The 23,755-nt window shown below is 41.7% G+C and overlaps 1 protein-coding gene across 1 annotated transcript in view; it reads right to left on the reverse strand.

The window, feature by feature from the left end:
* LOC110589166 (dynamin binding protein) overlaps positions 1-22,750 on the reverse strand; it is a 95,908-nt gene extending 73,158 nt beyond the window's left edge. The window contains exon 1 of the mRNA XM_044916126.1: positions 22,533-22,750. The gene's annotated coding sequence lies outside the window, so the exon portion shown is untranslated. The remainder of the gene's footprint in view (positions 1-22,532) is intronic.
* Positions 22,751-23,755: the final 1,005 nt, after the last annotated feature.

A 23,755-nucleotide genomic window follows, 5' to 3' on the forward strand; every position in this document is an offset into this window, starting at 1 on the left:
TTTTAATATCTGTATGATCTGTAATGATATTGGAAATTTTTGTTTTCTCTCCTTTTTTCTTAGTCTTGCTAGGAGGTTATTAATTTTGTGGATCTTTTCAAAGAATTGACTTTTGGCACTGTTAAATGTCTATTGTTTTTCTGTTTCACTGATTTCTTCTTCTATTAATCTTTGTTATTTCCCTGCTTCGACCTTGGGTTTAATTTTTCATCTTTTTCTCATTCCTGTGAAGACTTAGACAATAGATTTTAAATCCTTCTTCTTTTTCAATATAAGCATCTAAAGCTATGAATTTCCCTCTAAACACTGCTTTAGCTGCATCCCACAGATTCTGATATGATGCTCTCACTTTCATTCAACCAAAAAGACTAATTTCCCATATGATTTCTTAACTATGGGTTATTTAGAAGTGCATTGTTTACTTTCCAAATGCTCCATATATCCAGTGATCTTTGTTATTAATTTCCAGTTTAATTCTGTTGTGGTCAGGGAATGTACTTTGTATTATTTTAAATTCAGTGAGGTATTTTATGGCCCAGCATACGGTTCTATCTTCATGAGCTCTATGCACACGTCTGCTGTTGTTGAGAACAGTGCTCTATAAGTGTCAGTTAGGTTAAGGTGATTGATGGTGGCGTTCAGATCATAAAGACCCTTGTTGATTTTTATCTACTTGCTCTGTCAATACTGAGAAAGGGCTATTAAACTCCTAACTCTTAATGGAATTTGTTTGTTCTTCTCTTTACTTCTGTTGGTTTTGCTTCATGTATTTTGAAGCTCTGTTATTAGCACATTTAGAATTTTTCAATCATTTTGATGAATTGACTCTTTTTCATAACAATATGTCCCTCTTTATCTTAATACTTCTTACCTTGAAGTCTACTTTCTCTGACATCAATATAGCCATGCCAGCTTTTTCCTTACAGTTTACATGGTTTATCTTTTTCTACTTTTTTTTTTCACTTTCAACATATCTATGCCTTTATATTTAAAGTACATCTCTTTTTTTCCTTCACCTTTATGATCATTGACATATGACATTGTGTAAGTTTAAGGTACACAATGTGATGATTTGATATGTGTATATATTGCAAAATGATGACCACAATAAGATTAGTTAAGATGTCCATCACCTCACGATATTAGAATTTTTTTGCAGTGAGACCACTTAAAATCTACTCTTTTAGCAATTTTCAAGTATATAATACAGTGTTAACTATAGTCATCATGCTGTATATTAGATCCCCAGAACTTATTCATTTTATAACTGGAAGTTTGTACTCTATGACCAATAACCTCCCATTTCTCCCACTCCTCAGCGCCTGACAACCACCATTCTACTCTCTGTTTCTATGAGTTTGGCTTTTTTTAGATTCCACATATAAGTGAGTTCACACAGTATCTGTCTTTCTCTGACTTATTTCTAAAATACCTCTCTTTTAAACAGTTAAGTCTGATCACTTATACTTTTAAATTAAGATATTTAGACCATTTACATTTAATGTTATTGATATGGCATTCGTTTTCCACTTGTCCCATTTGTTTGTTCCTGCCTGCCTGATTTCAAGCTAGTCAAATATTTTTTAGTAATCCACTTCATTTCCTCTATTGGCTTCTTAGCTATACCTCTGGATTTCTCAACGGTTGTTCTAGGAATTACAATATGCATCTAATTAGAATTCATATTATACCACTTCACATACAATGTATGAACTATACAACAGTATAATGCCATTTACCACCCCATGCTGTCCTTTGTGTTCTTTTTGTCATATATACTTCCTCTACATATTTGTGGTAGTCTTAAAATATCTGTACAAATTTTTAGATACTGCTCCCTTCAAAGAGAAGAGCCTAATCCCTCTCCTCTTGATTGTGGGCTTTACTAGTGACTCATTTCTAAACTACAGAATGTGGTGATATTGTGGGATTTCCAAGACTAGGTTGTAAGGACTCTCAGGCAGCTTCATGGAAGCCCACATGGTGAAAATAAGGCCTCCTGTCAACAGCCTTGTAAGATCTTAGAAGGAGATCCTAGAGCCCAGTCAAGACTGCAGATGAATGCAGCCCCAGACAACATCCTGATGGCAACTCATGATAGACTGAGCCAGAACTACTCAGTTAAGCCACTCTTGAATTCCCAACAAACAGAAACGGTAAGATAATATTTATTGTTTTAAGCCATTAACTTTGGAGATAATTATACAGCAATAAATAATTGATGCAATATATTATAACCCCCATAATACAATGCCATTTTTGTTATAAACAGTCAGTTGTTTTTTAAATAAATTAAGAAAGAAAAGTCTTTCACATTTGTCTATATAATTACCATTTCTAGTGCTCTTTATTCCTTTCTACAGATCTGAGTTTCCTTCTGGTATCGTTTCCCTTCAGCCTAAAAAACATCCTTTAGCATTTCTTAGAGTATCAAGTCTGTTGGCAGTAAATGCTCCCAGCTTTCGTTTATCTGAAAATATTTTTAAGATTTATTTGAGAGAGAGATCGCGTGTGTGTGAATGCATGAGTGGGGGGAGGGGCAGAGGGAGAGGAACGGGGGAGGGAGACGTCCCAAGCAGACGTCAAGCTAAGTGCAGAGCCTGACATGGGACTCAGTCTCATGACCCTGAAATCATGACCTGAGCCAAAACCAGGAGTTGGAGGCCCAACCGACTGTGCCATTCAGGCGCCCCTATCTGAAAATATTTTTATTTCACTCTCATTTTCACTCTCATATCTTTCTCTATGTATCTTTTTTTATCTGGCTACTCTTAAATTTTTCTCTTTAAGTTTGGTTTCCAGCAGGTGAGACAATGTGCTCAGGTGTAGTTTTCTTCGTATTTTCTGTTTGAGGTTCAGAGTTTTTTGGATTGTGGGTTGGTACTTGTCACGAAATTTGGGGAAATTGTGGTCATTATTTCTTCAAATATAATTTCTTCCTTGTCTTTCCTCCCATCTTTATGGGACTCCAATTAGAAATATGTTCAACTACTTGATATTGTCTCACAGTCATTATAGCTTTGTCATCCCGTGTCCCCAACCTTTTTGCTCTTGGCTTTTAGGTTGGATAACTTCTATTTATCTGCCTTCTAGCTCACTGGCCTCTTTTTTCTGCATGTCTCTCATGGTCTCATAAATCCATCCAGTTAACCTTTATTTTAGCTATTCTACTTTTCAGTCCTAGGATTTCCATTTGGCTCTTTTTAGTAGTTCCATTTCTCTGCCAATGTTCCCCATCTATTCATTAATTATGTCCATCTCTTCTTTTAAATATCTGAATACATTTACATCAGCTGCTTTAAATTCTTTGTATGCTAAATCCATCATCTGGGCCATCATATATCTTTTTCTCTATAGTATGGGTCACATTTTTGCTTCTCATATTTTTACTTCTTTGTATTTCTGTAATTTTTATTGTATGCTAAATATTGTGGATGAAATGCTGTACACAAAGCCTAGATTATGTTGTTTTCCTTTAATGGGTGTTGAATTTTTATTTGATAAGCAGTTAAATTACCGGAAGATCCTTTTGATCCTGTTAGGTTTGGTTTTATGCCACATTGGGTGGGTCTCTTTTGGTTTTTGTCCCTAGTCTTAAGGTAGGGCCTTTACTCTAGGGTGTTGTTCTCCCTCCTAAAGTTGTCCTCTCTGGGGTCCCAAATGAATGCCTTAAGTGCTCATCAAGGTCTCTCACTCTGGCTGGACTAGAACTCCAACATTTCTGAGCACTGAGCCCCCCTCAGGTGAGGTGGGCTGAGCACTGAGCCCCCGTCAGGTGAGGTGAGCTGAGCACTGAGCCCCCCTCAGTCTCTGTTCACCTCTCAGCCCCACAGCAGTCACTCTGTGTCAGGTCTCACAGAGTCTTGCCCTGTGCATGCCCAGCCTGGCCCTTGGCCAAGCAACTGAGGGAAATCCTCGAGCAGATTCCTGTCCCCTATACCATATGCTGCTCCCTCTCTTCCTGTACCCTGTCCTACAAATCAGCCTTCTTTGTGGCCCCAAACTCTGATCTCCTCCTCCTCTGTTCAGTGAGACCATTGCTCCACTTCCCTGGGCCGTAGTTGGGAAAATGTCCCCAGGCAAAGAGCCAGGGTGAATATGGGGTTCACCTGGTGTTTCCTTTCTCTCAAGGATCACAGACCTGTGCTGCCTATTGTTTAATGCCTGAAAACAGCTGCCTCATGTTTTTCCCAGGTTTATAGTTGTTTACAGTGAGAATATAAGGCTGACACTGGTTTTTCCATCAAAGACAGAAGGATTTCATAGCATTTTGTATTTGTAAATGTTTTGTATTAAACTTCTCCGGTTCGTAGAATATCTTTCTCTAACTCTAAATTTTAAGCTCTCTGAATTTTGTATATGTGAACAGTAGGTTTTCCCATAATATTAGGAGGCAACCACTGTAGCCTGAAGACACAGCTTCCTCCAGGTTTCTACCATGTAGATCCAGGAATCTCTCTGATACTACTGGGTGCAGGGAAGGAAGGGCTCCAGTGATGCCCAAAATTAAATTTTCCAACAGCCAGGCAGAAGGGAACTTAGAATAGGTAAAGTATGACTTAGATAAATAAATAAAGAGTCAACGTCTTTACACCATAGTGCTGTGAAATAAAATTGATAGCAGCAACACAGAACTAAAACAAGCCAAGAAATCAGTGAATCAGTGGATCAGAGGAGCACCAAAATTGACCATTTGTTCCAATCCTCTAGCAACACATTTGACATACCCTTACAACTTTTAAGTCATTTTCATCCCCATGTCTCTTCACCTCTGTATTCAGCTATATGCCTTGTTCAGCTATTTCCTGTGTTTATAACATATACTCTTGTAGGTCAAATTGTTATTCAAAATTCATCACTTTATAATAGAATTATGGATCCAAACACTATGGATGCCTCCCACTGTGGGCAGAGTTCAATGTCATATTTTTGTTGGACTTGGCCATGTGATTTGCTTTGACAAATAGAGTGCCATGGAAAGGGCATGAGCAGAAGCTTTAAACTATATTTTATGGTTTGGCCTGTCCCCTTGTGCTCTAATAACCCACCCTGAGATGAGCATGCCCTGGGAAGCTGCTGCCCCTTCAGCCAGGGCCCCAGAATGAAGACAAGGGGAAAGAGACTTGCACCCAAATGAAAGCCCGTTGAGTTCTACCTGGCCCAGCCTAGATCAGCCAAACTGCAGCCAGACTTCAGATCCAGGACGATGAAAGTAAATGGTTGTTGGGATAAACCACTGAGATTTTAAAGTTATTTGTTGCACAGCCAAAAAATTAAAAATTAAAAAAAAAAAAAGACAATATAGATGCTAGATGTTTTGAATGGACCAGCTGGGCACCTCACTCTTCCATCAAACACACATAACTCTTATCATCTGGATAAACTCCTATTATCTTTTAAGATCCAACTCAAATAATACCTCCTCTACAAAGCCTATAGGATTAGGCCTTATGTCTTATACACTCTACAGGGCAAGGATTCTTTTTGTCTATTTTATTCACTGATGTATATCAAGCACCTAGAGCACTGCCTGGTACATAGCAGACCCACCATAAATATCTGCAGAATGAATGATTGAACACACTGAACTGCTTTAAGTTATATACCAAAGTATATAGTCACATTCCCAATGATCATGCTATTCTTTCCCACAGAGCTGTATGGGGTCTCATAGGCCTCACTTCCAGGTTAGGGAGGGTCGGACTTTGATTTTTTAGGTACTTGGAAGCATCTGAAATGTTTGAGTAGGGAAGCAGATGCTTAGAATCAGAATTGGTTGCAAGTGACTGAGCACCCCCAAATAAAAGTGGGGGAAAAGGGTGGGGGAGTGTGTGTGTGTGTGTGTTGTGTGTGTGTATCCATATAATTTTTCTTCAGATGAAAACAAAGGTATTTTAAGGAAGATCATTCTGGTTGTTTCTTTTCATATCATTTTTTTAAAAAAACAGGTTTATTAAGTTATAATTCACATACTACACAATTTATCCACTTAAAGTGTACAATTCAATGTATTTTAGTATTTTCCCACAGTTGGGCAGCTTTCACCACTATCAATTTTAGAACATTTTCACTATCTCAAAAAGAAACTCCATACCCATTAGCGGTCACTTCCTATTTCCCTCCAACAGTCTCCCCACCCACCCCACCCCACTTCCAGCCCCAGGCAACCAGTAATTGACTTTCTGTAAATTACTATTCTATAAATACTCTGTATAGATATGCCTATTCTGGACATTTCATATAAATGGAATCATACAGCATGTAGTCTTTTGTGACTGTTTTTGTTTTCATTCAGCATAACATTTTCAAGGTCTTCATATCATTTTCAACTATAAATACAATCAGCTTAAAACATATGTAATAATTAAGAGCATAGACTACAAAGCCAGACTGCCCAGATTTATATCCTAGCTCCATCCCTTATTAGAATTATATGATTTGAGGTAAGTTACTTAACTCCTCTGTGCCTTAATCTCCTCTGTAAAATGGGTTTAATAACAGAATCTGCCTCCTAAGGTCATAGTGAAACTGAAATGAGTTAATATACGTAAGGCACTTAGAATAGTACCTTACACATACTAAGCATTATATAGGCGTTGGCTGCTATTATTATTATTATCTGTGTTAAAGAGAAAGGGATTGTGGATAGATAGTCTCAGAATCTTTTTCATACCTTAGGATGTGTTTTGGTATGCAATATGTTTGAAAATGAGTGTCTCAGCCGGAAGAAATGGGGGAATGACTGCTAATGAGTATAGGGTGAAGCAAATGTTCTGGGATTAGATAGTGGCTATGGTTGCACAATTTTGTGAATGCACTTTAAAAACCCTCATTCAACTGTATACTTTTTAAGAGGTGAATTTTATGGTTTGTGAGTTATTTCTCAATTTTTTAAATTGAGTGTCTTTCCTATTTCAGCAATTGCTATACTTGAGGCAAAATAGTGATGGCATACATGAATATTCTGCCTTGAAAAAGGTTAGAAATTTAAGGGTGCCTGGGTGCCTCAGTTGGTTAAGTGACTGCCTTCGGCTCAGGTCATGATCCTGGAGTCCCGGGATCGAGTCCCATATCGGGCTCCCTGCTCAGCGTGGAGTCTGCTTCTCCCTCTGATCCTCTTCCCTCTCATGCTCTCTCTCATTCTCTCTCTCAAATAAATAAAATCTTTAAAAAAAAAAAAAAGAAAAAAGTTAGAAATTTAAATAGCTTCCCTATTCTGCCCATGCACCACCTCCCCCATGGTTTCTCCTGTGCTTCATGGTTTCTGTTTTGGTTTTTTTTTTTAAGATTTATTTATTTGAGGGAAGAGGGGCAAACGGAGAGGGAGAGAGAGTCTTAAGTAGATTCCGTGCTAAGGGAAGAACCCCACATGGGGCTGGATCTCATGACCCTGGGATCACGACTCTGAGATCACGACCTGAGCTGAAACCAAGAGCCGGATGCTTAACCAACTGTGCCACCCAGGTGCCCCTCCTGTGCTTCATGTTTTAAAAATGTTCTATACTTGTGTTTTATACCCTTTACGGGCTGCAGATGGAGGATAAGTAAACAGTGTTTGATTACATGGACTGTACTGGGCAGAGCTACAATAAAGAGCAAATTTAAAGAGAGAAATCATACCAAATTATATTAAGTAGTAACTATATTCTTAACAGTTGAGGGCTCAGACTCTAAAATAAAAAGGGAACTAGGTTCATTTTCTGGCCCCACCTTCTGTCAAGCTATGTGACATGGGACAAGTTACTTACACACCACTCTCAGCCTTAGTTTCCTCATCTGTAAACTGGAGACAGTAATAGTAATTTACAGGTGTTAGGAAGATTAAGTTTGATCATGTAGATAAAACATTTAATACACTTCCTGGCAGATAGTAAGCACTCCTCTATTTTGTAAATGTCAGCTATGAGAATGATGATGATGGTGATGGCGGAGGAGGAGGAGAACCATCATTCATCACCCAAACTGACTGTAACATACAAAACACAGATGAGGCAGCAGCTTCTGGGTGCTGGCTCACTGCCCAAAATTGCTACAGTCTTCTTGAGAGGAAGGGGGAACAATGTGATTCTGTGGTTACTGGTCACAAGGACAAAGCAATTGACACCCCCTCTACTCTAAGCTCTAAATGAGCTGTGTATTCACAACAGACCCACAAGGATTTGGCAGCAGTTCACAAACGAGATCCCTGCTTTCGGGTCCAAAGAAACCTTTGCCAAATGCCTTCCAGGGATTAGAAGAGGGATATGAAATTAATTTATTTACTCTTCTTAAAAAAAAAAAAAAAAAACCTGAACTTCTAGGGAAATCATTGACACTACTGTTAAATCCTTCAAATGCATCAACCTTTTAGAAACTGTCCTTTCAGGCTTGAAATGTACAAATTTGAGATCACGGTTGCCCACTTTAGACCCTCAGCATCTTTCCTTCGGGACTACTGCAACACCTTCCTACGTGGTCATCTACCAGGCTCCTGGCCTTCGGTTCTGTTTTCCACACTGCAACGAGAATAATCTTTTCAAATACAAAATCCCATCATTCTCTGCTGCTTGAAGCTCCACAAGGGGTTCCCAGCCAGCACTTGCAGAAGTTATCTCAGACCCCTCTGCGGACTGTACAAAGCTCATCGTGACCGGGTCCCTGCTCTCCCAAGTTCAGCCTCATTTCTAGACACTCCCCACCTACCATGCACCTTCGACTCTAGCCTAAGATGCTGGCAGCACTCTGCAAGCCTCCACAGCTTTACAACTCACATCAGTACGATCTAATAATCTACAGCCCGCTTCTCAAACACATTATCTCATGTGTGTGTTGTCCCTATCTGAGATCAGCTGTGAACGTGAAGTGCTTATTTTTATTGCTAATTGATCACTGCAAGGAACAACAATCAGTGAACTATCAAACCACTCTAACACCTTGTGAATAATACATATATTTTACTTTGTTAGCATTTGGAGTTACCAGAAAAGAACACAGACGAAGCCTGACTCATACCTAGAGAACCTAAGAATAAAGTCTGAACATACTGGTAAAAGTCAACACAGAGATTTCATTCCTTTATTGTTAGCAAAGCCTGAAAGCAATCCTCTTATTTAAAATAAGCAAGTCGCCTTATAATAAAATTATTTAAAATTAATTCATCATATGTCTTTCTCATTCTATGTTGAGATTTTTCGCAGTGGTTTATTAACCATTTGGCTTTATAACTAGATGAAAATACTGACATTGACATACTGTCTTCTTACACTCTCCAAGTCACTGAAGACATAAATCCACACATCGCTTCATACTTCAGCGACTGTCATTCTTTGTACTTGGTTATTGACTCACTACCCTGCACAACGAGCACAGCTAGCTAGCAGGTCAAGGCAACAAGACTACAAGAAACAGAAGACAAAACTGGACTTCTTCATGTCTATAGTGGTCCAGCTATCATAATTACCGATTAACATCTAGGCAGTGGCAGCAAAAAGAACAAGTAATGAGAACTATGGGTTTGAAAAACCTATGTATTAGCATTACGCTCCACAGTCCAGCTAGCTGCTCGAGAATACAGGACCCCAAAAGCCACTAACGAAAGTCTGGTTTTAATGTAAACTCATTCTCCTCTTACCTGACCCTTCGGGGATTCTGTTTCCTGATAAGCAGATCTAAACCGTAAGACAATAATATCCCAAGGAGGTTCTGGCACTGAGCCCCAGAAATCCTTAAAGCAACAAACACCGTCTACCAGAAGAAAACCAGACTACTCGCTCGCTTCTCTGCTCTCCCCACTAACTCTAGGGAACACAGGAATGCCCTGCCAATTAGAAGATATAAAATTCTTTCGGGAGCAAAATGTTTTGAAATACAGAGGGTCTATTGATAATGTCATACCTTGTCACCTGGGATGCTTTGGAAGACCCCTCAGAAATTACCTCTGGGCCAGACCAAGCAGTATGTGGGCCAGTGAATCCTTTCTATTTATGGGAGCTGAATAACTTGGAACCTCCTGTAGTGACAGACAGATTAGAACTCAAAACTTCAAATAGGTAAAAAAAGTTAAGTCAAAAACCATTTTAAAAATCCAGAACGTAGGAAGCCTGGGTGGCGCAGTCAGTTAAGCATCTGACTCTTACTTTTAGCTCAGGTCACGATCTCAGGGTCCTGAGATCGAGCCCCACATGGGGCTCCACACTCAGCGGGGGGTCTGCTTAAGACTCTCTCTCCCTTGCCCCCACCCCACTCTCTCTCCCTCTAATAAGTAAACAAATCTTTAAAAAAAAATCCAGATTGTAGTAAACTCTAAGATAAAAGCCCAGTTTCTTCAATACAATAAACTGTAACCAAAAAGTTTGAAAAAGGGGACTTATCAGTTAAAAACCACTTAAACATTAATTTAATGCAGTATGTGCCCATTTCTTGGGACCTGATCCAAACAAATCATTTAAAAAATTGAGACATCTTTAAAAAAAGAGCGGGGGGGGCCTGCCTGGGTAGATCAGTCGGTTAAGCGACTGCCTTCGGCTCAGGTCATGATCTCAGGGTCCTGGGATCAAGCCCCACACTGGGCTCCCTGCTCAGCGGAGAGTCTGCTTCTCCCTCTGCCCCTCCCCACCCCACTCATTCTCTCTCTCCCTTTCTTAAATAAATAAAATTTTTTTTAATTCCCCATTTGTTTCAATTTATTTTTATTTTTAAATAAAATCTTTAAAAAATAAAAATAAAAAATTGAAACAAATGGGGAATTTTTTTTAAAAGATTTTATTTATTTATTTGAGAGAGAGAGAGGACAGAGCACAAGCGGGGGGGAGGAGCAGAGGGAGAGGGAGAAGCAGGCTCCCCGCTGAGCAGAGAGCCCAACATGGGGCTGGATCCCAGGACCCCGGGATCATGACCTGAGCCAACGGCAGATGCTTAACCGATTGAGCCACCCAGGCGCCCCACAAATGGGGAATTTTTGAACATTGACTAGCTTCTTTATTATACTTAGGAATTACTACTTTTTTTTAGGTGACAGTAATGGTATTGTGTCATATGTAAATAAAAAGGAATTCTTTTTTTTTTTTTTAAATCATTAGAACCAGAGGGTCTTCAAAAATGCAAAGGAAGGTGGAACACAGAAACCAGCTCAGTTTTATACATCTTAAATTGAGTGTTGGATACATCTATGTTTTTGGCTTTGGGGTTTTTTTTTTTAAAGGTTTTATTTATTTATTTTGACAGAGAGAGACAGCGAGAGAGGGAACACAAGCAGCGGGAGTGGGAGAGGGAGAAGCAGGCTTCCCGCTGAGCAGGGAGCCCGACGCGGGGCTCGATCCCAGGACCCTGGGATCATGACCTGAGCCGAAGGCAGACGCTTAACTGACTGAGCCACCCAGGCGTCCCTGGATACATCTATGTTTGGCATATTATTCTTTATTCATTTTTGCAAATTTTAAATACTTCATTAGGAGAAAGGTTGAAAAGTCAAAGCATGCTACCTGGATGGAGTTTCAGAGCCCATCTCTTTTTGAGGTGCAACCCTCTCTGCCCGTCTGCAGTAGTCAAGGCAGGATCTGGAGAGGAGGCCTCCCAAATGGTTTCGGCTCCAGGCAAAACCCTCCCATGCTCTCCACAACTCAGAGCACTGGTGAGTAATGCGGCATACGTGAGAAAAGGACAGTCTTCAAGAACCCTGTGACTCTGTGTCACTCCCTGTCTTCAGTCACCTGCTCACCTGAGCACTACCACATACGCATGCTGGTTAAGAGCATGGGCTTTGGAGACAGACAGATGTGGGTCTGAATTCTAGTTCTACCACTAACAGCAGTGTAACTTCCAGGCAAGTTTCTCAACCAATTTTTTTTTTTTTTTAAGGAGGCTCTACGCACAATGTGGGGCTTGAACTCACGGCCCTGAGATTAAGAGTCGCACGCTCTACCGACTGAGCCAGCCAGACGCCCCTCTCAACCAATCTGTATCTTAATTTCTCCATACGTAAAATGACGATTACACTGGCACCTTCCTTATAAAATCATTCTGAAGATTAAATGAGAATGCATTAGTATGTGACTGGCTAAAATATTAGCTGCCATTTTCTATCAGTAGTGTTTTGTTGTTTTATATTTCTTTCATTTGAATTTAGACCATTAGTGAAACGCAGCAAAATGAAAGATGAAATATTCACAATTGTAATTAACAGTATACTTACTGCTAGCATTATTGTTGTAGGAAAGAACATCTGATGAATGTGTGAAGAGAGCAGAAAGTGGGGACTTAAATTAATATGTACAGGTAGATTTGGAACAGACTAGAGGGCCAGGCAGCAGAGTTTAAGATTTGTTAGGGGCAGTGGTGGGTAACAAGTAGAGTAACAGATGACAATGAGTCAGAAAATAGTCTGTACAGGATAAACAGGGTCTGTGGCATTGGCCTCCAGGGCATCATTTGGTGTATTGGCAGCAACTTTTTTTTTTATCACCCTATATTGTGCTATTAATATGATTTGAGGCTTTGCTTTATAATAAAGTAAGCAGGTATGTGCAACATGACTGTCATCACGACAATCCTGAACTGGATCCAGAAATGGCAGAAACACCAAAATGTCTCTGCATTACTGGGGATGGGAGGGAAGAATAGACTAGAAAATGGGAGGACATGGGGTGTGAGGCTGGGGAGTTCAGCACAACCCGACACATCCATTGCAACTTTTTCTGCTGATGGCGCAGATCATTTATCCTCAGAGAATCACCTCATGAAAACAATGCAGAATGTGTGCCAGGCCCCAGAACCCATGGCTAGAACGTCAGCAAGGATTATTCTCTCCAGGGCCCCACTCCCACCGTGTGCTTGTCAGCAACACAGACACTCACACCCCACTTTCAGAAACCACAGCCTCCACAGGAGCCGCTAAAACAGATGTAGAGAAATTAGCTCTGTGGCTGGGTTGATGGTTATGCATACAAGGTCAAGGAGGAAATAGGCATTCTACTACTTTATTGAACCCATGCATTTAAAGGAGGCTAAGAGAACTTTCTTTCTTCACCCCTCCCTTAGATTTCCTTGCTCTGCATCACAGAGCTACCTCTTGACAGATTGAGTCATTTTATGGCTTCCATTTGTTGAGAGCACAGTATGTGCCAGGCACCTGCTTGGGATTTATCAGTGAACAAAACAAAGATCCCTGCCATTGAAGAACTTTCTCCTTGAGGGATGGCGAAGGCAGACATTTTAGGAAGTGAAGGGTGTTAGGACAAAATGGAAAAAAAGAAAAAAAAAAAGCAGAGCGAAAGGAGAGGGAGTGAGAAGGGGGAGGGCCGTCGGATGTGGAATCTACCAGTTGTTGGTAGGAATGTTAACCTAGGAATTCTCGCTTCCTGCTATTCATTACCACTCCCTCACCGCTCACCACGAGAGCAGGTGATGAGGGAAACAAGACAACTGTATTAGGCTTATTTCAGAGTCAAAAGAAGATAAATTACAACTATTTTCTCCATACTTTTCTTTTCGGAAAGTGGCCTAAAGAAGGAAAAGTGCTAAATGAACCGAAGCAAAGTGACAGTGGACAGACTTCTCCTCCCCTTCTCCTGCACCCAGCTAGTCTTTGGTCCAATAGCATTTGGGCTACAACTGCCCCATATTCTGACAGGGAGTCCGGGCTGTCCGCACAGTGGCTCCCGCAGGAACAGCCTGTTCACCGTTTCTAAGGAACCAGCCTGCATTTACCCCACGCCTAGAAGTTACTTATATCTTCTTGCTATTTTTCAGAGGATCAATCAAAGCAAAAAGAACAAGAGTTGATGGCCTAACCCTGAAAGAGGAGGGGTGATACCATTATATATAGCCCAAGTTTAAATGCATTCTCCTCCTCCACGGGCATGCCCCCCCCAATAAAAAAAAAAAAGCAAGAAATAACCAACATTTTACAGACTGGTGCTAAAAGACAGGATTAAAGAATTGCCTTTCTATATTTTTACAAGTTTTCTACAATGAAGATGTTTAATTTTTATAATTAGGAAAAAATAGCTAGTTAAAAAAAAAACACCCCAACCATATACCAAAAGAGACGGTGATGAGAATCAATTGGCCAACACGCCAGCAGTTACTGTTGCTAAAGAGCTACCTGCTGAAGATCTCAATATTTTGTGAGATCTACTTGGATAAGATTTATACCTGGAGTAGAGACTGATCCACAGAGTAAGCAAACTATAATTTTACGTATCTTATATTTACAATCATGCTGACGACCCCAGTTGTGATGCTGAATAGGGCTCTTTCTCATTCTTCACACCAGCTATTTAAATTCTGACTTTTTTTTTTTAAAGATCTTATTTATTTATTCATGAGAGATAGAGAGAGAGAGAGGCAGAGGGAGAAGCAGGCTCCCCGCGGAGCAGGGAGCCCGATGCGGGACTCGATCCCAGGACCCTGGGATCATGACCTGAGCCGAAGGCAGACACTTAACTGACTGAGCCACCCAGGCGTCCTAAATTCTGACTCTTAACAGCAGGAGAAAAAAGCTGATCTAATGGTGAAATAAGCTTATATTGAAATCATGAAATGTTTACCATAAACTTATATAAGTAAGGTTCAGAAGTACTGAAGACTCTTATTAACCTTCTTTTGCTTAAAACTTAACCTTAGCACAGGCTTAGGATTTGGCTATGCACCTTCCTGATGCCATCATACTTCTTTGGAAACAAATCCTGAAAAAGTATCTGATAAGGCTTACTACCCATTTATGACGAAAATGCTCAGTAAACTAGGAATAGAGGAGAACACCCTAACTTGACAAAGGCATATCTAAAACCGAAAACAAACAGTGTATGAAATGGAAAAACGTTAGACTCATTCTCTTTAAGACTGAAAGCAAGACAAAGATGCCTACTAGCATAGCAAACTGCTTCGACATAGTCCTGGAAGTTCAGGGTGACACCATAAGGAAAGGAAAAGAAATAAGATGTATAAGGATGGGAAAGAAGCAACAATATCACTATTTTCAGAGACTTGTGATTAACAGTAGGGGGGAAAAAACCCCAGAAATCAACTATTTGAATAAGATGGGGAAGAAAGGCTGTCAGATACAAGATCAGCATGTAATAACACTATTTCTTTTTTTTTCTTTTTTATTATTTTTTATTTAACATTTTTTTATTCTTATGTTAATCCCCATACATCATTAGTTTTAGATGTAGTGTTCCATGATTCATTGTTTGTGCATAACACCCAGTGCTCCATGCAGAATGTGCCCTCCTCAATACCCACCACCAGGCTAACCCATCCTCCCACCCCCCTCCCCTCTAGAACCCTCAGTTTGTTTTTCAGAGTCCATCGTCTCTCATGGTTCGTCTAATTAACACTATTTCTCTTAAACTACGAACAGTCAACTAGAAAATAAGAGAGACATGACTCACAGTAGCAACAAAACTATGAAATATTTAGAAATTAGTTTAACCAAAAATACCTTCCTAGACCTTTATGGAGAAAATTTTTAAAGTTCTAATAAAGGATTTAAAAATGAGCTGATGAAGTATTTAGGGATAAAAGGGCATGATGTCTGCAACTAACTCAAAATGGGTCGGGAAAAAAAACAGGCTTAGAAATGTGGAGAGGGAGTAATAAAGCAAATGCGGCAAAATGCTAACATTTGGTGAATCTAGGTGAGGGATATACAGAAGCTCTTTGTACTAACCTGAGAACTCTTCTGCTAGTTTTAAATTATTTCCAATAAAACCAAATTTCTTTTAAAAAGTGCTGAATAAATGGAGAGACATGTTACATGCTCTTGGAGGAAATGAGTTAATATCAGAACGATGTCAAGCCTCTCCCAAATAATTTATAAATTCAATGTAATCCAAATAAAAATTCCTTAAAAATACAATTTTTGAGGAATCTATAAACTTAATTCCAAATTTTATATGGAAAAATAATGGTCCAGGAATGCTAATTAAACTTAAAAATTAAGAACAGAGATGGGGCATTTGCTGTGCCAGTCAGAGAACATATTACAAAATCACTGCAATCACTGACAGACTAATGGAACAGAAAAGAAGCTTAGAACAGACCAGTATATACATGGAAACCACAGATGAGAGAGAAGGTACCACAATTCAATGGAGGAAAGCATGATGTTTTTGGAGATATTGGAAAATCTGCCTCATTAAGTGAAGAATAATAGGACTAGATCCCTGTCTCACACCATATGCAATGTGGGTTCTAGATGAATTAAAGAAATTGCTATGACCCAGGGATTGAGAGGGGCTTCTTAAAACTCCACAAGTATTAACCATGTCAAAGAATTTATCTGATTACATCAAAATTAAGAATGTTTCTTGATCAAAGGATGACAAAGGGGCGGCTCCTGGGTGGCACAGTCGGTTAAGGGACTGACTCTTGGTTTTGGCTCAGGTCCTGATTTCAGGGTCCTGAGATGGACCCCAAGTCAGGCTCCACACTCAGCCGGGAGTCTGTGTGAGATTCTCTCTGCCCCTGCCCCTCTCCTGCACACACACACACAGACACACACACACACACTCTCTAATAAATAAATCTTTAAAAAAAAAAGACAAAGACAAATTAACAGATGCCCAAAGAGAAGACATCTGCAGAGTCTAAATGTGAACAACGCAGATAGCAACTCCAATAGAAAATGGGCAAAGATATGAATAAGCAATTTACAGAAAGAGCTATATGTATAAAAGATGTTGCAATCATTTGTAAGCAAAGAAACACAAATGAAAATGACAAGAGATCACTTTGCACCTCCGAGACTAGAAAAGATGGACAGCTGGATAAAGCTGAGCGCTGGTGGGGCATGAGGGTATAGGAATCCTCCAACACTTCCAGCGGAAGAGAGACTGGGGCAGACATTATGGAGAGGAATCTGGCGCTATTTAATCAAATTCATTATGTGCCAGCCAATAACCAGCAATTTCCTTCTAAATAAATATTATGCAGCTTTATAAGTGGACAGGTACAAAGATGCTCACTGCAGCAATAGGTATGTTAGGGCGTAGGGACAACCTGAGTATCTATCACACAGACAGCAGATATATAAAATTGTGGTTTGAGCACATGGCATGGAGTATAATGCATCAGTCAAAAACAAAGAATTAGATGTACACATAGAAACTGATGGATCTTCAAAACTATTTAGAGAAAAATGCAGCAAAATGAAATAGTGCTATAAATTAAAATACATATAAAACAAACAAAATCCTATACAGACAAAAAGAAACACGTTACATGCATTAGAATAAGTACCTATGGGACATAAGGTGAATGGGAAGGGGATAAGGGAATTTAAAACAAAAGAAATCCTTATATTGATATTAAATATTAGTTTTTTAGATGTTAAAGTTTCTAAACTGTGACATCCAAACGTAAATGACAAAAGATCTATACCTCTCACCTGAAAGCCAATATTGCTAACATTGATATGGTCTGTGTCACTGAAAGGGAGATTAATTAATTCTAGTAGTATGCTTGGGATTCTTTCACTGAAAGATAAGTATAATGCATTCAGAATTATTTTTAGTGATCCAGAGAAAGTCCACAAATGAGAGTTAAGGGGGTTTGAGTTTTCACCACTACCTTAGCAGAGAATCCATAGCACTTTTTAGGACTGAATAAAGGCATGTTTTGGACGAACCATGAGAGACGATGGACTCTGAAAAACAAACAGGGTTCTAGAGGGGAGGGGGGTGGGAGGATGGGTTAGCCCGGTGATGGGTATTGAGGAGGGCACATTCTGCATGGAGCACTGGGTGTTATGCACAAACAATGAATCATGGAGCACTTCATCTAAAACTAATGATGTAATGTATGGGGATTAACATAAGAATAAAAAAAATGTTAAAAAAAAAAAAGCATGTTTTGGGCAATACTAAAAAAAGGAATAATTATAAAAGATGCATCAAGACTAATAATATAATTGTATGTATATTTGGAGAATTACTCAAGCTATTTTGGATTATAATTATAACCTTAAAAATCATACATGAATGGTTTGAATTGATACAGAAATACATTGTATTTGAGAGTAGTTACAAGTGCAAGATATTCTATGATGGAGTCTTGGTAACATGTCACAAGTCTTTTTCTATAGCTCATTACTCCTTAATAAGGTCTAATAAACAATTGGAAACTATGTAGCTAAAGCATTAATCGAAATAGAGGTATCTGTGTGTGTGTGTGTATTATACACATGTATGCATGTGTATATACATGCCATTTTTAAAAAGCGTGCATCTACAAGTAAAAGCATGTATCAGTTATCTGTTGTTATAGTAATGCTGTGTAATAAATTACTGCAAAACTCAAAAAAAAAAAAAAAAACAAAAGAAATCTTTCAGACTCCTTCCATGTTAAAAAAGAAGAATTCGAATGGCCTATGATAAATACAAAATTAAAATTGTTTCCTTCCCCAAAGTTTCCAACTTTCCTAACAACAAAAGCTACTTTGGTTGCCAACTCTGTTGATGAGTAACAGCTCTTCATCCTTTTTCAAGCAGGAAGAGAAAATTCAGGGATCAGCAGAGTACTAAAGCGATCAGCAGAGAATATTCACGAAACAGTGTTTTTGTTCCCATGACCTGACAACCTGACTGAAAAGACCTGACTACCTCTTGATTTGGAGTGATTCAGCTAAAGGCGGGTCCGAGTCAAGTTTTCAGGTCATCTGAAGCTGTTTACTTTTAGAACCTCTTCGTATGCAATCCCCTGGCCTCCCCGTAGAAATATTCCAAGCTACTTAGAATCTTAAAATTCTAGAGCTCCAAGGGACCTGGTCATCCTACAGATGAGGAAACTAAGGCCCCAAGAAGAGTTACGGCTTAGGGTCACACCGCTAGGACGAAAGGGAAGGTCTTCCTGACTCTGTGCCCAGCAGCCAGAGTGACCCTGTCAAACTTAAGTCATCATGAGCAACTCGGTTCACAACCCTCTAATGTCTTCTTCCCCCTCACTCAGAGTAAAGGTCAAAGTCCTTACAATGGCCTACACTGATGCGCCCCTTCCCACTCCCACCGCCTCTCCCCTGCTGCCACCTCGCCCTCGCCCTCCTTGGCACTGCCTGGCCGCTAGGACCTCGCCAGCCCTCACACATGCCAAACAGGCTCAGCACCCGGGCCTGGAACTTGCTCATCCCTCTGTCCCCCACCCTCACGGTCTCAATTCCTTCCAGGCCTAGATCAAAAGTGATCTTAGCAGAGGCCTTCTCTGACCACTTCGTATAATAAAGTCAATCCTGCCCACCCCCCCCAACCCCAAACACATACTCACCCTTTCCCACTTACACCTCTTTAAAGTTCTCCGTAGCTCGATGAGCATGGGACAGTCAATCCATTCACAGTTTCATTTGTCTGCCTCTAGCCCACTACAATGCTAGGGCCCGGGGTGGGGCTTTGTCTGTTTCATTCACAGCTGTATCCCCAGCCCCCAGAATAGTGCCTGGTAGACACAGGTGCTTAATGATTATGTGGTGAATGAACAAATCAGAACTGCAGACTTCAGCCCCCTAGCACAATGCCCTATTTGCTCTGCAGTGCTGCCTCCCTTCCTGGGTAAACCCTAACATCTAAAAATAAAAGAATACATTTTAGCTACTCTATGTTTATTTTATCTCCTCTGGCTGACTTTTAGAGCAACAAGGATAAAGCACCCAACCAAAAGTTAACACTTTTGGTTTGTTTAAGGGCTCCTTCATCATAGAGCTGTTCTGTGATCTGATTTTATGGCTATTACTTTAGGTTTCGGCCTTTCTAGACGAGAGGCTGATAGTAATTTTTTTTAAGTAAGCGCTACGCCCAACATGGGGCTTGAACTCACGATCCTGAGATCAAGAGTCGTACGCTCAACCGACTGAGCCAGCCAGATGCCCCTAGCTTCAAATCCGGCTAAAGGCAGTTCGTGAAAATGCTAGATTGTAGCAGAAAACACTTTGCGACCTTGTTGTTGCCTCTGTCATTAACACCTGACCCACAAGACTATGTTATCCAATCTTGAAAATTAGTTTATCCAGGTGTTTTCCTAAGCTGAGCATAAGAAACTATTTAATATTAATTGGGGCGCCTGGGTGGCTCAGTTGGTTAAGCGACTACCTTCAGCTCTGGTCATGATCCTGAGGTCCTGGGATCGAGTCCCACATCAGGCTCCCTGCTCGGCAGGGAGTCTGCTTCTCCCTCTGACCTTCCTCCCTCTCGTGCTCTCTGTCTCTCATTCTCTCTCTCTCTCAAATAAATAAATAAAATCTTTAAAAAAAAAACTAATATTAATTGGATTGTTGTTGTGAAACTTTTCAAACGTAACTCTGAATTTTCAGGATGCTTTAGCTAAAACCCAAGCACAGTTGAGAATTTCAGAGCAGATAACCCTTTAACAATGCTATGCTGTAGGTAATACACTGACTTTAGAAACAATAATAAACCTAGAAAATGATTCAAGCCTTATACCTGGCAATAGTAGGCAAGTCTCCATTTGCATTCTATTGTAGTTGCTTTTATTATTTGAAAAAATTCCAATATAAAAAGTATCTGTAATTTCAAAAATCACTGAAGTATCTGAAATGTGAAAAACAGCTTTTTGCTTATTTTAGCCCAACACTGTAAAGTGGGAGGGTTGAGAACAATAACACACTTGAAGATTCCCTAGGCATCCTGCAGGAAGGATTTCCTTCTGAGGCAGAGATAAGTGAGTTTGCTGGCTCTGGAGCCTTCCTATATTGCAGCCTCCAAGTACATGAAAGATAAAAATCTAAGCACAGTCCACTTCACCCTTTTTCAGAACCAGAGCTTCATGGAGTCACACTGTGTTCTAAAAATGAACACCCACCCTTAGTTTTTAGGAGATCGTGAACAGTGACTGGAGAATTATGATTTGTCATATTCTTCAGGGGGAGAAAAAGTAGCTTGCAGGAGGCTCTGAATTGCAATGTGGCTGAAAGAGGCACGGGAAAGGGTCTTTGCAGGAAAGAGGGCCACTCCGAAAAGAGCCAGAAAAAAAACAAGAAGAGCGGAAAGGCTCTGCTTTGGGGCCACAAGACAAAATAAATAACTTGCACATATTTGGACAGACTGTCTATAAAGATTATTATATCTCAGCCGAATATACACACAATATGAGCACTATATAAAAGACATCTTATCACATTTCCTGAGGCAGAATGTTCTCAGCTTATTGCAAAGGTTATCTGTACACCCCACACACCCGATTCCTAGGTCAGATTTTAGCTATCCTCACAAAGCACTCCATCCCAATCTCTGAATTTAAGTGAATTTAACACTGATGTAATTTGAAAAATCACTTTTCACTTAGTTAGGCCAACGCTGATGATATGACTTGTTCTATTAAAACTTTTTGTCACAATGAGTGACATATGTTTCAAATTAACATTTGAAAGAGTTCAAAGGGGGCTAGAGATCCTTTAATTCAATAATTTAGAGAAAAGCAGGTGCTGAGGAATAAACTTGCTCATCACCTGGAGTCTATTCCTGTTGCTAGGGTAATAAATGCAACACTAAGAAAGCACACCTGTATGCTGCCAGGTACTTCAGTCTGCCAAATACAACCAGGGATTAATCAGTCCCACTCTCCCCCTGGAACTCAGCTATGCAAACAATCGGAGCTAGACTATGCCCAAGCCCTAACCATTAAGCCACATATCACAGCATCACTAATTAGGAAAAGAAAGTCTTTCAACACAAGATGTGCACATTACTGTAAAATAGGCAAGTTACCAATATAACAGAACAACAGTGCGAGAGCCCTTCATTGCCACATAAATGAAACAGACAATAAAGGATAATGAGATTGCATTTAAAGTGGGGGGGTTTTGCATTTAAAAATTAACTCTACACCCCAAGCATTCTCCACAGCGCCTCATCTGCAGCAGACCTGGCCAGTTTGTAACCCCAATATTCCCCTATGCAACTGACAGCACCGTCACCCTCTTCAAGGTTAAGTGCTTTGAGAAACTGATGCCTGGTGGACATCAATCCCTGTGGCAGGAATGCATGCGTCCGTGGGTAACAGCAAAACTCCAGCATAACCAAACTTGCATCTCTAGCCAAACAGGTCTTACTCTTGCTTCGGAAATCATCCCTCCCTGCCTCCCTGACACAGAATCACGGACTCCTAGACCGACTGGATGTGACTTTGAGCAAGCCAGAATATTTCTTCATCTGTAAAATAGGGGGGCTGGGCTATGCCGAATTCTTTTCCAGCTCTCAAATTCCGCCTCATTGCCCGAGTGGCAGGGCGGTGCAGTAAAAAGAGCCTGGGGCTTGACACCGTTTAAGAAGCCCACGTCCGCATCCCCCTGACTGCTGGCCGCCCAGCCTCCCCCCTCCCCACCCCCGGCGGGGACCTCACAGGGCCGGACATGAGCCGGGCTCCGAGGAGGGCCGGCGCCCCGCACCTCCTGCCCGGGGGGCTCCCGGCCGGGGCAGCGGCCGCCACGGGGCAGGGGTGGCGCAGGCCCGGCCGCGCGGCGCGTCCCTCTGGGCGCGGGTCCCCTCCGCCCGCCGCCCCGGGTCCGCGACCCGAGCTCCCCCGCCCGGCCCCGCCCGGCCCCTGACCTGCTCGCCGTCGCCCAGCGGTCCCTCGACGCGGCGGGCTAGCGGCGGCTGCCCGTCCCGGGCCGCTGTCACCTCCGCCCCTGGAAGCGGCGGGCGGGCCGATCCGGGGTGACTCAGCGCAGCCGCCCCGCCTCTCGCCTCTCGCCTCCCGCCTCCCGCCCAGGCTTCCGCCTCTCGCGGCCGCGCGGCCCGGGGGCGCCTCGGTCCCCGCGCGCCCACCTCCGGGCGCCCGCCCCGCGCTCGCGCCCCCTGCCGGCCCTCCGGCCCCGCGGCGTCAGAGGGGGCGGCGCTCCGAGGGCCTCTGGCGGGGGAAACCGAGGCACCGGCCAGGGCGGCCCGGCGCCCGCCGCTCGCCAGGCGTTGGGCCCTGCGTGCGGCTCAGGCTCCGAGCGCGTCCCTGGCCCCACCCGGCCCTCCAGCCTAGAGAACAGGCGCAATGCCACGGAGAGAAGGCCGCTCAGTTCCCGTCCGCCTGTGGTGCGCTCCTCGTTCTACCCGAGGCGGGGTTCTTCCTCGCAGCACAGAGCTGCCCTTCGCCTCCGGCCGTCCCACTTCTTTCCCTGAGGAAAGTCTCTCGGGGCCGCTCGGAGAATTTAAAAGCGAGGACAACAGAATGCAAGAACAGGGCAGGGCCGAGAGGAGGCTTTTAACTTGTCCGTGAACCCTCGCGGGAGTCCCGTTGTGTCTTAAAGGCCGCAGAGTCACTCTGCGGGCATGTTGTCTGAATTTGGGTGCCTCGAGCTTCTGGGATCTACCTAGGAGACTGCGAAGAAATCCAACACGTCTCTCCCTGTGAATGCATCACAGAGAAACCTCTATTTCAAAAATGTTCACGGGGTTTCCTTTCTCCTTCCCTTGTGGTAAAATACACGTAACGTAAAACTTGACGTTTTAACCATTTTTAAGTGTATGATTCTGTAGCATTAAGTACATTCACACTGTTGTGCAATCATCACCACCCCACATCCCCACAGCCTTTTCATCTCCCCAAACCCAAACCTTATTCATCAAACACTAACTCCTCATTTCTCTCCATCCAGCCCCTGGCAACCTCCATTCCACTTTCTGTGTCTATGAATTTAACTGCTCCAGACCCCTCCTGTTAGTGGAATCATATATTTGTCCTTTTGTGACTAGCCTATTCACTTAGCATAATGTCTTCAAGGTTCACCCACCTTGTACCGTGTGTCAGAATAGTATTCCCTTGTACGATACAACCTTCT

The sequence above is a fragment of the Neomonachus schauinslandi genome, chromosome 6 (assembly GCF_002201575.2).
Source record: "Neomonachus schauinslandi chromosome 6, ASM220157v2, whole genome shotgun sequence".
Classification (NCBI taxonomy): domain Eukaryota; kingdom Metazoa; phylum Chordata; class Mammalia; order Carnivora; family Phocidae; genus Neomonachus; species Neomonachus schauinslandi.